The 13,966-nt window shown below is 44.4% G+C and overlaps 1 protein-coding gene across 1 annotated transcript in view; it reads left to right on the forward strand.

Annotated features, from left to right (window-relative positions):
• Positions 1-13,966, forward strand: part of LOC129695676 (A disintegrin and metalloproteinase with thrombospondin motifs 19-like) — a 392,435-nt gene that overhangs the window by 114,200 nt on the left and 264,269 nt on the right. The gene's annotated exons all lie outside the window — the stretch shown is intronic.

A 13,966-nucleotide genomic window follows, 5' to 3' on the forward strand; every position in this document is an offset into this window, starting at 1 on the left:
CCACACCTGGAGTATTGCGTACAGTTTTGGTCTCCAAATCTGAGGAAGGACATTATTGCCATAGTGGGAGTGCAGAGAAGGTTCACCAGACTGATTCCTGGGATGTTAGGACTTTCATATGAGGAAAGACTGGATAGACTCGGCTGGTGCTCGCTAGAATTTAGGAGATTGAGGGGGGATCTTATAGAAACTTACAAAATTCTTAAGGGGTTGGACAGGCTAGATGCAGGAAGAATGTTCCCGATGTTGGGGAAGTCCAGGACAAGGGGTCACAGCTTAAGGATAGAGGGGAATTCCTTTAGGACCGAGATGAGAAAATCATTTTTCACACAGAGAGTGGTGAATTTCTGGAACTCTCTGCCACAGAAGGTAGTTGAGGCCAGTTCATTGGCTATATTTAAGAGGGAGTTAGATGTGGCCCTTGTGGCTAAACAGGGCTCTCGCTTAACTTTTTTTCCCTGTTGCCAGCCTGGAACCTTGGCAGCTTTTTAGGTTGCCGAATGACAGTTTAGGTGGTCATTTAACACAGTTTGCATGACGCGTGTGATAATGTGCTTGGATGAAGTGCGTAGTTACCAGTCGGAATTATGTTCAATGAAGCATTCACATATTATGTTCAAGAAGGAACTGCAAATGCTGGAAAATCAAAGGTAGACAAAAGTGCTGGAGAAACTCAGCAGGTGCAGCAACATCTATGGAGCGAAGGAAATAGGCAACGTTTCAGGCCGAAACCAATCAGAAGGATTTCGGCCCGAAATGTTGCCCATTTCCTTCGCTCCATAGATGCTGCTGCATCCGCTGAGTTTCTCCAGCACTTTTGTCTACATTCACATATTATTTCAGCTTCAAATAAAGTCACAAACTAAACATATTCACCAATCAAGACATTATATATACCGCAATGACATGCAGCAAAATTATAATACAATATCTCATCTCTTTTTACATATTGCAATTGATGCAAGCATGTTTTCTGTGAAGGACCGAAAAGTACCATGACATGGCCATAGCATGGGTCGTTATTGCTGTTGGCACAGAAGCACTCTCGCTTCCCCCATAATTTATCCATAACAAAATATACAGGTTGCAAGGAAATTTCTAAAGGCATTTTATGATAATAGCTGTTAAAACCGACTATACCCATCTGACAGGTTAAATATTATACTAATGGCAAGAGATGGCCAAAGGACATAACTGCAGGAAATGTTCTTTTGGTAATATGTTTAAAGGTGTCAAAACAAACAATAACATTGGGAATTAAAACACGTTTGATTGCATTCCGTTATCAAACATAGTCAATGTTCGCTCTGAAAACCATGAAGCACAATAGGGTCAGGGGGTGTGTGTGAATCATTGCGGGGTGGATAGATGGCGGGGTTGAGAAGGCAATCAGTGAGGAATGGATGGATTGAGGCAGGTGAATTAGTACGTGTTGGTTGGAGTATGTAAAATAGTGAGGGGAGATGTCAGTGGTGTTGAATGGGGGGATCAGTACAGGATGAGTACAGGATCAATGGGGGTAGACAAGAAATGCTGGAGAAAATCAGCGCGTGAGGCAGCTTCTATGGAGCTAAGGAAATATGTAACGTTTCGGGTCAAGACCCTTCTTCAAACTGTTTCCCCCCATTCTTGAATGGGGGGATCAGTACAGGATGGATTTGGGGGGGGGGGGGGTTTTCAGCACAGGTTGAATGGGGGGGATCAGTACAGGATGAATTGGGGGGGGGTCAGGACTGTGGATCGGAGGGTCTGTGCAGGATGAATGGGAATTCACTACAGGATGAATGAGGGGATCAGTATAGGATGAATGGGGGATCAGTACGGGATGAATGGGGAGATGAGGGGATCAGTACAGGATGCATGAGGGGATCAGTACAGGATGAATGGGCGTTCAGTAAAAGATGAATGGGGAGATCACTACATGATGGTGCAGGGTAAATGGAGGGTGGGGGTCAGTACAAGATGAATGGGGGGATCAGTGCAGTATGAATGGGGGGGGGGGAGAAGTGCAGGATGGATGGGAATGGGGGTCAGTACAAGATGAATTGGGGGAGCAGTGTAGGATGGATGGGGGGGAGGGGTGGCAGGAGGACTGAATAGAGGAGGGAATGGGGATCAGTGCGGGATGGAGAGGAGGGGTCCCAGGATAAGAGGGGTGGAAGGGGGCAAGAGAGAGAGAGAGAGAGAAAGAGAGAGAGAGAGAGAGGGTGGGGTGGGGAGGAAGGAAGGCCAGCGCTCCTCGGACAACATCGCCCCGCTGCCTTGGCCGTCCCTGTCCAACGCCAAAGTGCCGCCGCCTCCACACCGACGCCTCCCCTCCTCCGCCAGCCGACTGGAAGGTGCGGGGCCGAGCGGTGCAGCTCAAAGATCCTATAGCTACAGGATCTGTCGTGCAGCTGCTTCAGACGGTGGAAGGAGACCTCCGCCTCCCCCTCCCTCTCTCCTTACTCCCAGCCTCGGTGTGCGGGAGGGGTTGCGAAAGCGCCGTTGGCGGATTTGCAAGCAGTGGCCGTTATCACGGTGATAGTAGTCTCTGCTTGCAAATCCGCCAACTTTAACAACCCCTCCCGCATGCCGAGGCCGGGAGGAGGGAGAGGGAGGTTCCTTCCACCGGGCGGGGTGCGGGAGGAGCAGGCGATGGAGCCTCTGTTGCCGCTGTCGCCGTCATTCGCTCCGATCCTTCGCCACCACGCACCTAGTATCTTTACCCCACAATCAAAATACTAGACGAATACAGCCGCTGCCGACACAAAACGTCACGTTCCTATTCTCCAGAGATGCTGCCTGACCCGCGCAGTTACTCCAGTTTTTTGTGTCTATCGGTATAAACCAGTGTTTGATTGCCAAGCCGGGCAAAATGAGTCGGCACTTAGGTTGCCCGGCTGCACTTTGAGTGGTCAATGGCACCCGGGCAACCTCTAATTTCGAGCCCTGCTAAAGGAACCAGGGGGTATGGAGAGAGGGCAGGTACGGGATACTGAGTTGGATGATCAGCCATGATCATATTGAATGGCGGTGCAGGCTCAAAGGTCCTTATAGCCTACTCCTGCACCTATTTTCTATGTTCTATGTTTCTATGTTTCTGTCTTCTGTACTTCTTGGCTTCTTAACATTTACCTCTTTAAATTTATCACTTAGAGTTTTTAAACTGCTGCTCAGGTCGTGCTGCATGCACCGCTGGGCTCCTTGAAGTTCTAGAACATGGCGGTCGTTATCGCCGCGCGAGCACGGGTGAGGGTGCGGGACAGCGCGATGGGAAGGCGACCGTGGCGGCCATTTCCAGGGCTCGAAATTAGCGGTTGCCCGGTGCCAATGGCAACTTACAGTCCCACCGGGCAACCTAAAAGCCATGCCATTTATCCCGGTTTGGCAAGCAGCGGGACACCTAGCGTTTAATTCTGAGCGGGCCCCTCTCTTTTTCTCTCAATCTCTGCCTTCGCCCGCCATCCGTGTCCGGCTCTCAGCTCGGCGCTAGGCTCTCGACTATCGGCTCGGCGCTAGGCTCTCGGCTCTCGGGTCTTGGGTCTCTCGGCACGGCCGGCCGCCTTATACATGAGCACTGCCCTGGCCAGCACATCATCGGCTGTGGTTGTGCGCATGTGCCGCCCTGCATATGTGCACTGCCACGGCAACTGGTCGGCGTCGGCCACTTTCTCCCTACCTTTGCATTGTGGGAGTTCTGGCCGCCATTGCTGTCCGGTCGTTGCCTCACCGCGACTGCTGAAAAACAACGCAGAATCACCCCCTGGAGCTGGAGTAACTCCCTGGAGTAACTCTTGCTTCTTGGTTTCCTGGTCCTCTAAAAATATTTGAAATGGAATTTAAACTGATGGACCCACCACCATCAAACTCCAAACTCTGAAAAATAACAGCCTATTGCATTTTATCTGTTTATTTATTGTGTATATATATAGAATAGAATAGAATAGAATAGATTGCTATTTATTGTAATTCAAACCTAGGTTTGAACGAAATTCCATTTCTACAGTTTTTTACATTACAAAACAATCCAAGACCCACACTTAACACAGTTTACATAAACATCCATCATAGTGAGTCTCCAACATCTCCTCACTGTGATGGAAGGCAAAGTCTTTATCTCTTCCCTTTGTTCCTTCTCCCGTGGTTCAGCAGTCCAACTGCAGTGTCGAGGCGAACTGGGGCTCCGATGTTAAAGCCCCCGGCAGGCGATGGTAATTCCTGAGGCCGTTTAAGCCATGCCGGGCGATGTTAGGCTCCGGCTCCATGTCCTTATACCCGCGATTCCAGCGATTCCAGCGAGAAGTCGTCGTTGCGGAACTCGGAAAAGCGGTCTCCCACCAGGGACCTGCGAGCTCCCGATGTTCCCGTCCACCGGGTCTGCGGCCAGTGCCTCCGAACTCCAAAAGTCGGGTCGCAGCCGCGCGCCACCACAGCTCTTCCTGCTCCGGTTGGCCAGCTCCGCGATGTCAGTTCCGCAGGTTCTGCAACTGGAGCCCTCAGGTTAGTCCCGGCCGGAGGTCGCCGCCAGCTCCACGATGTTAGGCCCAACGACATCCGAGACCCGACAGGCAATAGTCGGGTCCCCGCACAGGGAAGAGATTAACGGTTTCCCCCACAGCCCCCCCCCCACCACCCCCCCACATATACACAGCTAAAAAAATAATAAAAACTGACTCAAAGACATACATTTAACAAGACAAAAATAAAAAAAAGACAGACGACTGTAGTCGAGCTGCTGCCGTTAGGCACCGCCACTCCCACTTCTATATGGTCTATAGTATATAGACACACTGAACTTTTATCTCCTGTTCTGTATTATGTTTACATATTCTGTTGTGCTGCAGCAAGCACAAATTTCATTGCCCTATCTGGGACACATGACAATAAAACTCTCTTGACTCTTGACTTGGACTTAAGCAAAAAAGGGTTCTTGGGGAAAAAAAAGCTACCTTAAATTTAGTTGCGTCAAATTATGCGGGGAACTCCATGGAGCAGCCAGCATCTCTGGATAGAAGAAATTGGGTGACGTTTTGGGTAGAAACCCTTCTTTACATTTCCTCTAGTTTTAATGTTTTTAGTTTAATTTAAAGATACAGCATGGAAACAGGCCCTTCGGCCCACCGAGTCCATGCCGACCACCGATCACCTGTACTCTAGTTCTATCCCACACATCAGCGACGTAAGTCAAGGGTCAAGAGTGTTTTATTCTCTCACATCCCAGTTAGAACAATGAAATCCTTACTTGCAGCAGCACAACAGAATATGTAAACATAGTACTCTGTAAACAATGTTATAAACGAGAATACAGAACTCCATACAGACAGCACCCATATTCAAGATCAATTCCGGGTCTCTGGCAATTTTAGGCAGCAACTTTATGGCCAATGTACTGCCCTAATAGCTTTGAACTGAATTAAAACAGACAGTAGCTGTAAAGGGGGACATAGCGTCACTTAGAGATTTAAGACTGAAAATGGATAGTTTCTTTTTTTTTTTTTAGTAACCAAAGTTATCAACGTATAATTTTTTATGTGTTGGAAAATAAAATATAGTGGCACATCTGGTGGACTTGCTGCCTCACACGACAGAGATCTGTGTTCGATCCTGTTCTCGGGCACTGTCTGTGTTGAATTTGCACATTCTCCCTGCAAGCGTGTGGGTTTCCTCCCACATCCCAAAGATGCATTGGCTTTGTAGTTTAACTTGTCTCTGTAAGATTGCCCCTAATGTGCAGGGAGTGGGTGAGGAAAGTGGGATAATAGAACGTGTGAATGGGTAGACAAAAATGCTGGAGAAACTCAGCAGGTGAGGCAGCATCTATGGAGTGAAGGTGAGGGTGCGAGGGGGGGTAGGAAGAAGAAAGGAAGAGGCGGAGACAGTGGGCTGAGGGAGAGCTGGGAAGTGGAGGAGAAAGTAGGGACTACATGAAATTGGAGGTCAATGTTCATACCGCTGGGGTGTAAACTGCCCAAATGGTATTGGTAGACTGATGGGACTGAAGCCTGATAAATCCCCAGGGCCTGATGTTCTGCATCCGAGGGTACTCAAGGAGATGGCTATAGAAATTGTGGATGCATTGATGATCATTTTCCAATTCCTATAGATTATTGATCAGTTCCTGGGGATTGGAGAGTAGCTAATGTTATCCCACTTTTTAAGAAAGGAGGGAGAAAGAGAAAGCAGGGAATTATAGACCAGTTAGCCTGACATCAGTAGTGATAAAGATCCTGGAATCTATTATTAAAGATGTTATATAGGCGCATATGGATAGCAGTAACAGGATCGGTCCAAGTCAGCATGGATTTACGAAGGGGAAATCATGCTTGACTAATCTTCTGGAATTTTTTGAAGATGTAATGTAAAATGGACAAGGGAGAGCCAGTGGATGTAGTGTACCTGGGCTTTCAGAAAGCCATTGATAATGTCCCACACGGGAGATTAGTGGGCAAAATTAGATCACATAGTATTGGGGGTAGTGATGTTATCCGACTTTTCAAGAAAGATTTCATACCGAGAGGAGTTGAGTAGAGGAGCAAAGAGGTCCTTCTGCAGTTGCACAGGGTCCTGGATACAGGGCCCACAATACTCCAGATGGGTGAAACTTGACATAGATGGAATCCACAGTCAGGTTTGCACCTGGGTTGAGGCAGTAGCTTTACCAGTTGTGTCAACGTGCCACCCTAGTGGTCTTCAGTTGGTCTTCAGTTTGTTCTGAGTACTTAAGGTTCTGAGTAATGTACTTCTGGCTGGGTTTAAATTTGCACTACACATTGGTCCAGCTAGAAATTAACTGATTTGAACACAAATGATTAGAACTTTGCATAACAACCTGACATTCTCAGTATGATTTTGCGGCTTAGACATTATTAAATAGAAATACAATGTTACACCTGCAGAAGGAATGACATGAGATTACAGCAAGGTAAGTTTCTGGGACTGCGACCATGATCAGGACAACGCCTCAGATTATCTTTGTTGGGCAATAAAAGAGGCATTTGAATTCACAAAAATAAATGATTTAATAAATATCTAGGTTGTAGCCCCTGTGAACCATTGCTTCACACTGCAAGGGGCACATTCCAATTTGTTCTATGCTAAAGTGGCAATCAGGATTTTGTCATGTTACAGGGCTTTACTTTGCATATTCAAAGCCCAAAACTTTGGGTTTAGTTTAGTGATACAGCGCGAAAACAGGCCCTTCGGCCGACCGAGTCTGCATCAACCAGCGATCCCCGCACATTAGCACTATCCTACACATACACACACACACACACACACACACACACACACACACACACACACACACACACACACACACACACACACACACACACCTGTACACACACACCCACACACACACACTCCGTACACACACACACACACACACACACCCTGCCATTGACACAAGGGATCACAAAGCCAAGGATTGGGACAATTTACAGTACATTTAAACCAAGCCAATTAACCTACAAACCTGTACGTCTTTGGTGTGTGGGAATAAACCGAAGATCTAGGAGAAAACCCACGCGACCACAGGGAGAATGTACAAACTCCGTACAGACAGCTCCAGTAGTTGGGATCGAACCCGGCTCTCTGGTAAGGCAGGAACTCTACCGCTGCGCCACCGTGCCGCACTTCAGCATCCCTGCCATTGATCTCTGTAAACAAGGGATCATTTCAAAGCCAAGGATAAGTGGCTCTGGCGTTAAAATATTGAAAGTCGAGACATGATTAGTCGTGACTTTGATGATATCTGGAATCAGATAACACTGTTGAACACTATTCAAACAAGAGGACATGACTTCAGAATTAAGGGACAGAAGTTTAGGGGTAACATGAGGGGGAACTTCTTTACTCAGAGAGCGGTAGCGGTGTGGAATGAGCTTCCAGTGGAAGTGGTGGAGGCAGGTTTGTTGGTATCATTTAAAAATAAATTGGATAGGCATATGGATGAGAAGGGAATGGAGGGTTATGGTATGAGTGCAGGCAGGTGGGACTAAGGGAAAATAATTGTTTGGCACGGACTTGTAGGGCCGAGATGGCCTGTTTACGTGCTGTAATTGTTATATGTTATATATGATATGTTATATATGTTAATTGTCAATACCTGTACATGGACTTGGATTGTATACTGGAGGATACCCATCATGATTAGAATAGAATCCGTGTGAATGTGCCAGGGCATTCAGGACAGGAGAGGTGAACACTAGAAGATGAAAAGGAAAATACTACCCAAAATTGAACACAGTTTTACAAATATAGCGAAAGCGCTCTGGGATCTTTGTTCTTGACCACCCTATCTAGCAATGTTACAAAATGTTGAGATTTAAAAAATCAAGTCTGCAATTTATCCCATCAGATAAAGCATAAAAAGAAGTTTAATTTGACACCTAATTCACTTTCATACCTTCAGTATTAAAAATGTTATGGCCATTCACATACTCAGAAATTTGCATCTTGTTCCCTATTGCTTTTACATTGACTTAACACAAAAGCTGTGATCAAGGACAGTCAAAAGCCCATAACTTTCTTAAAAATTAAGAGAACAATTCAATTTTCAGTTATTATAGATTGAAGCATTCTGAAACAAATATAAAGCATCTTACATGGATGACCTGAATTTAAAGCATATAATTAGTTAGTTTCCTAATTGTAGCTAATTACACAATTGACCGTTGTGACGGAAATAGTAATAAACACCCAGACTGCCTTGAAAACTCAAAAATGTGATATTCTCAAGATCAAAACTTTAATATTATTGTATGTTGTAAGTCCAGAACAGATAGGTAAATAAGTTACAATTTCTAGCAATAGGCCAAGTCTTTATGGATAAGATCAATTGCTAGCTGATACATTAGCATATCAAAATCAGTAGCATCATCATACTCCTCAGATTGTAACCAATAAGCAACTCTGTACATCTTGTTTTTCCTCAATATTTCAATTTTGGCATTGTTAACTACAAGATTTTGCTCTTCAAACTACGCATGACATGCCTTTCTGCCCACTACTTTCCCATTAAGAAAGTCCTGTAGATCATCACATTTGGAGTAGTACAAATTCGGATAATCTCTGCGAATGCTGTCTAAATCTGTCTCTTTTGCTGGGCATTTGGATTGACAATTTTGCATTTCTTCTTTGGAGACATCTGTTTTATAATGTAAAGGAAAAAAAAACACTGAACATTAACAGAAACAAGTTATTATTTGCAGTTTTAGAAAAAAGGTAGAAATTATAAAGTTAAACGCTAAAACAAATAGTAAATACCCAACAAAAAAAAATCATACTCATCAGTTTCATCAAATCAATTCATCTAATCAATTAATCTAAATTCAATTACTAGATCTAAGAAGTTTACTAGATCTAAACATCTAAACATCTATCCATTTCTTAAGAAAAGGATATATATTTTTAATAGCTTAAGTATCCAAATAACAAACTAATCCCATTCACACAAGAATTCACAATATAACATGATTTTAAAATCTCACTGTCATGGTCTTATATGCCAGATGGAAGGAATTTAATGTTTAATTCCCATAAATTAATCTAGAAACATCCACTCTCAATATTATCAAAATAATATTTTTTGCAAAATGCATGTGGCTAAAACTGTTGTGGATATTTAGTATAAAAATATTGTCTATGGATAGACAATTACACAAAATATAAATATTTAGATGCTCTTATGACATGATTGTCCAAAAAAAAAGGATTTAAATCATTTTGCAAGTGGGTGTTTCTGGAATGCGATCGATTGGAACGTTGCCGTTGCCATGAATTTAAACCCCATATCAGCAGGCAAAGACACTGCTGGTTCGTATGGGACCCAAATAACATTTTTTGTGTCGTAAAATTAGATTAAAGCCACCCCAAGAAGCAAGATTATATGTGAAATATACGACTTACCTTTTGTTTTGTCCTGATATTACAATCCTTCACGTTGTAGGAGGAGGGCGTTCGAAGTCGCATTTTACTTTAATCCAATTGTCCAGCGATTTTTTAATTAAAAAAACCGGGAACAGAAGTCGGATCGATTTTTCTTCATCGACTAGCAGCCCGAGGAAATCCCTCTCCGACAAGCGATACAAACCTGTATTTTAATCCCGCCCCCCCCTCCCTCAAAGATGCCAATGTTGCGCACACGGCCAGTGATAGAACTGCAGCGCCGCTGAAGGTAGGTTTGTAACATCGCTACCCAATCTACTTACACTGCCATTTTCAGGGAACATGCACTCCTAGATCCCTCTGCTCTACAATATTTCCCATGGACCTGCCATTCACTGTCGGGGACATAGGATTGTGAATAGAAATTCCCTGCTAAGCATTACCACGCAAACTCATTCAGGGCATGGTGAATGTTACACTGAAATGTAACGCACTATCCTGCAAATTGTTGGCATGGTGGCATAGTGGTAGAGTTACTGCCTTACAGCACAAGAGACCCGGGTACGATCATGACTACGGATGCTGTCTTTATGGAATTTTACATTCTTGCGACCACGTGGACTTTCTTTTAATGGTCCAGTGTCCACCCACAGTCCAAAGACAAAGTCCAGTAAAGTCCGATCAAAGATAGTCTGAGGGTCTCCATTAAGGTAGATATTAGCAGTTCTCAGCTGTTGTCTACCTCATTGGAGACCCTCGGACCAACTTTGATCAGACATTCTGGACTTTATCTTGCACTAAACCTTATTCATATTATTCCCTTTATCATGTATTTGTACACCGTGGATGGCTCGATTGTAATCATGTATTGTCTTTCCGCTGACTGGTTAGCACGCAACAAAAGCTTTTCTCTGTTGTTAACCTAAAGTAAACTCAACTCAAGACGAGCAGGTTTGTCGGTCAATTGGCTTCTGTACATTTCCCCTAGTGTGCAGGATGCGAAACTGGGATAACATCGAACTAGAGTACGAGTGATCGATGGTTGGCGCGAACTCAGTGGGCCGAAGGGCCTGTTTCCATGCTGTATCTCTAAACTAAACTAAACTCTCTGCCACTTAGACACCACCATCCCTGATTCCACAAATTCCCTCCTCATCACACTCTCAACCTGCCAAAACCCATCGGCATGTGATCCATCCCACAACAAATCACACCACCCAAGGACACTGTGCTCGTTGAACTGCACTGGTAGTCTGTCTGCTCTCATTGTCAAATTTAAAAATCACAACATCTTGCCACCCAGACCCCACGCTCTTAAATTACTGAGCTGACCCATTTCACCTAGGCGGTCTGCCTCATGCCATTTAATCTTTTTATCCTCTGGATGTTAAATTCTTATATTTCAGGAAATGTCACTCAGCTGCTGAGTAACGGAGTCCAACATTTCCCACCAGGTGCAAGGGTTTTGTTGGAGTGCGTCTCCCTGCCAAACATCATTAGGCCTGATCAGGGTATTTTTCTTCAGATTTTATTTGACATTTGAGTGTTACATTCATGCAATGTTTCCACTTTTGCTCAACAAAACTCTTTATTTTTGAAGCAGGGTAAGAGCAGTGCACCACTTTACAATCATTTCTGAAGTTCAGGGGCTCCGTTCGGTATTGTCAGATTCAGATTCAGATTCAGATTCAGATTCAATTTTAATTGTCATTGTCAGTGTACCGTACAGAGACAACGAAATGCATTTAGCATCTCCCTGGAAGAGCGACATAGCAAACGATTTGAATAAATAATAATAAGTGTCCGGGGGGGGGGTGGTGATTGGCAGTCACCGAGGTACGTTGTTGAGTAGAGTGACAGCCGCCGGAAAGAAGCTGTTCCTCGACCTGCTGGTTCGGCAACGGAGAGACCTGTAGCGCCTCCCGGATGGTAGGAGGGTAAACAGTCCATGGTTGGGGTGAGAGCAGTCCTTGGCGATGCTGAGCGCCCTCCGCAGACAGCGCTTGCTTTGGACAGACTCAATGGAGGGGAGCGAGGAACCGGTGATGCGTTGGGCAATTTTCACCACCATGTAATGCCTTCCGGTCGGAGACAGAGCAGTTGCCATACCATACCGTGATGCAGTTGGTAAGGATGCTCTCGATGGTGCAGCGGTAGAAGTTCACCAGGATCTGAGGAGACAGATGGACCTTCTTCAGCCTCCTCAGGAAGAACCCATTGTTGTGATTAGCCTGTGATAATTGTATGCTGTATGGTCGTTAGTAGTCTCCTCAGACGCCCAAAGAGTTAGAGCGTCTTTCTGATCGCCGCTGGATTTCCAACATGTTGAAAAAGTTTTGGAGACAGTCGGCAACAGTGGGTTTGAAGCCAATGATCATAGCTTGACTTCTGATGTAGGTGCTGTCGTAGTTGTCGCCAGGTTAACGTAGGTGGTCGCTGGTGCTGACTTTGTTTTGTTTTTTTGTTGTTAAAGTAATGAGTCTATTTCAATTTTTATGTCTAAGGGAGATCCAGACGCCGGTTTTTCGGCGACCTGCTACGACTATGATAGTCGTCGGCAGTCGTCTAAAAATAGCCGAAGTGGAACAGGCCCATAACCCCTGTTTTGTTACCATTAGTAGTTCAGGTGGTCTGTATATAATTCCTGTCAATGTGTTTTGCCCTTTCCTGTTTCTCGACAGTCCAAGGGATTTTACTTGATTTTAAGGTCCTTCTTCACCATAACTTTTATTCCATTCTTTAGAATCAGGCTATTCTGCCATTTTTTCCCACTTTTGCTTTGTCTTCAAAAAGCCAATTATCATGAAATATTCACAATCTTATTCACTGCCACCACATATCTTTAATAGATATTAGATCAAGCCGTTTTATCTCAATTCCATATTTCCATTCTATTCCCTCTCTTACGTGTGTCCCCCCCCCCCCCCCCCCCCCCCCCCATTCCTTTCCATCCTGCATCCCTCCTTCTGGGGTTTACACTTCACTCTTCCCCTTTTTATCTGACACCCCTTTGTCACCTTTTTACTTCTCGTCTTTGTCACTTGCTTCACCCATCTGCCAATCCCACCTGTACTCTCACCTGTCTCCACCTGTCACTAGAACAGGCTTTGCCCGTCGCCACTGCTCCTTTTCAGAATTCTCCCCCCTACGCCATCAGCCCGAAGAAGGGTTCTGACCCAAAATGTTGTCCGTCAATTACCTCCACAGATGCTGCCTGAGTTCCTCCAGCACTTTGTTTTCTGCTCAAGATTCTCGCATCTTCCGTTTCTTGTGTCAACATTCTGCTTTACAGTAGATGAGGATTTAATATTTTGCCCAGCTGTGTCATCTGAAACAAGGGTGATAGTCTCAACCATTCAGGATTAAAATAAAGAGACATTTTTTCACCCACAGAGTAGTGAACATTTGGAATGCACTTTCCAAAAGGGCATTGGAGGCTGAATCACTGACCATATTCAAGAGAGAGGTCAACAGACTTTTAAATGTGAAGGGAATCAAGGGAAATAGGGTTAGAATGAAAAAAGTCATACTGAAGTAAAACATCAATAATAATCTCACTGTATAGAGCTGAGGAAAGGTCAACAATTTGAATTGTTCACTGATTTCCTTCCTCAACCTACTAATTACGTCTCAAATGTTTTTGATTGCATTTACTACATTTACGTTGATTTCGATTTATGACAGTGATTGTTTATCGGTAGAATTGGATGAACTTTAAGGAGTTATGTTCAATGTAGCTCAAAATTTTAAAAAGTGGTTTGATAATTATTTAATTCTGAATATGATTGTCACATATTGAAATTCTGTTAACTAAATGTCATAGAAGGAAAATTGAATCTGCTTAGCCACCAGTTTTTTTGTAATTGTAATGTCATGTCATATAGTCATAAAGCTGTGTAACACTGAAATAGGCCCTTCGGCCCACTTTTTCCATGCTGACCAAGTTGATATACTGGGCTTGTCCTGTCCATATATTTAGCCCATAGCCCTCTAAACCCTTTTCTCCATATATCTGTCTAAATATCTTTTAATTGTATCCACTACTGTGGGCTTGTTCCAGATACGTACTGTGTGTTGAGTGAAAAAGCTGTCCCTG

Source organism: Leucoraja erinacea, chromosome 3, assembly GCF_028641065.1.
Source record: "Leucoraja erinacea ecotype New England chromosome 3, Leri_hhj_1, whole genome shotgun sequence".
NCBI lineage: Eukaryota > Metazoa > Chordata > Chondrichthyes > Rajiformes > Rajidae > Leucoraja > Leucoraja erinaceus.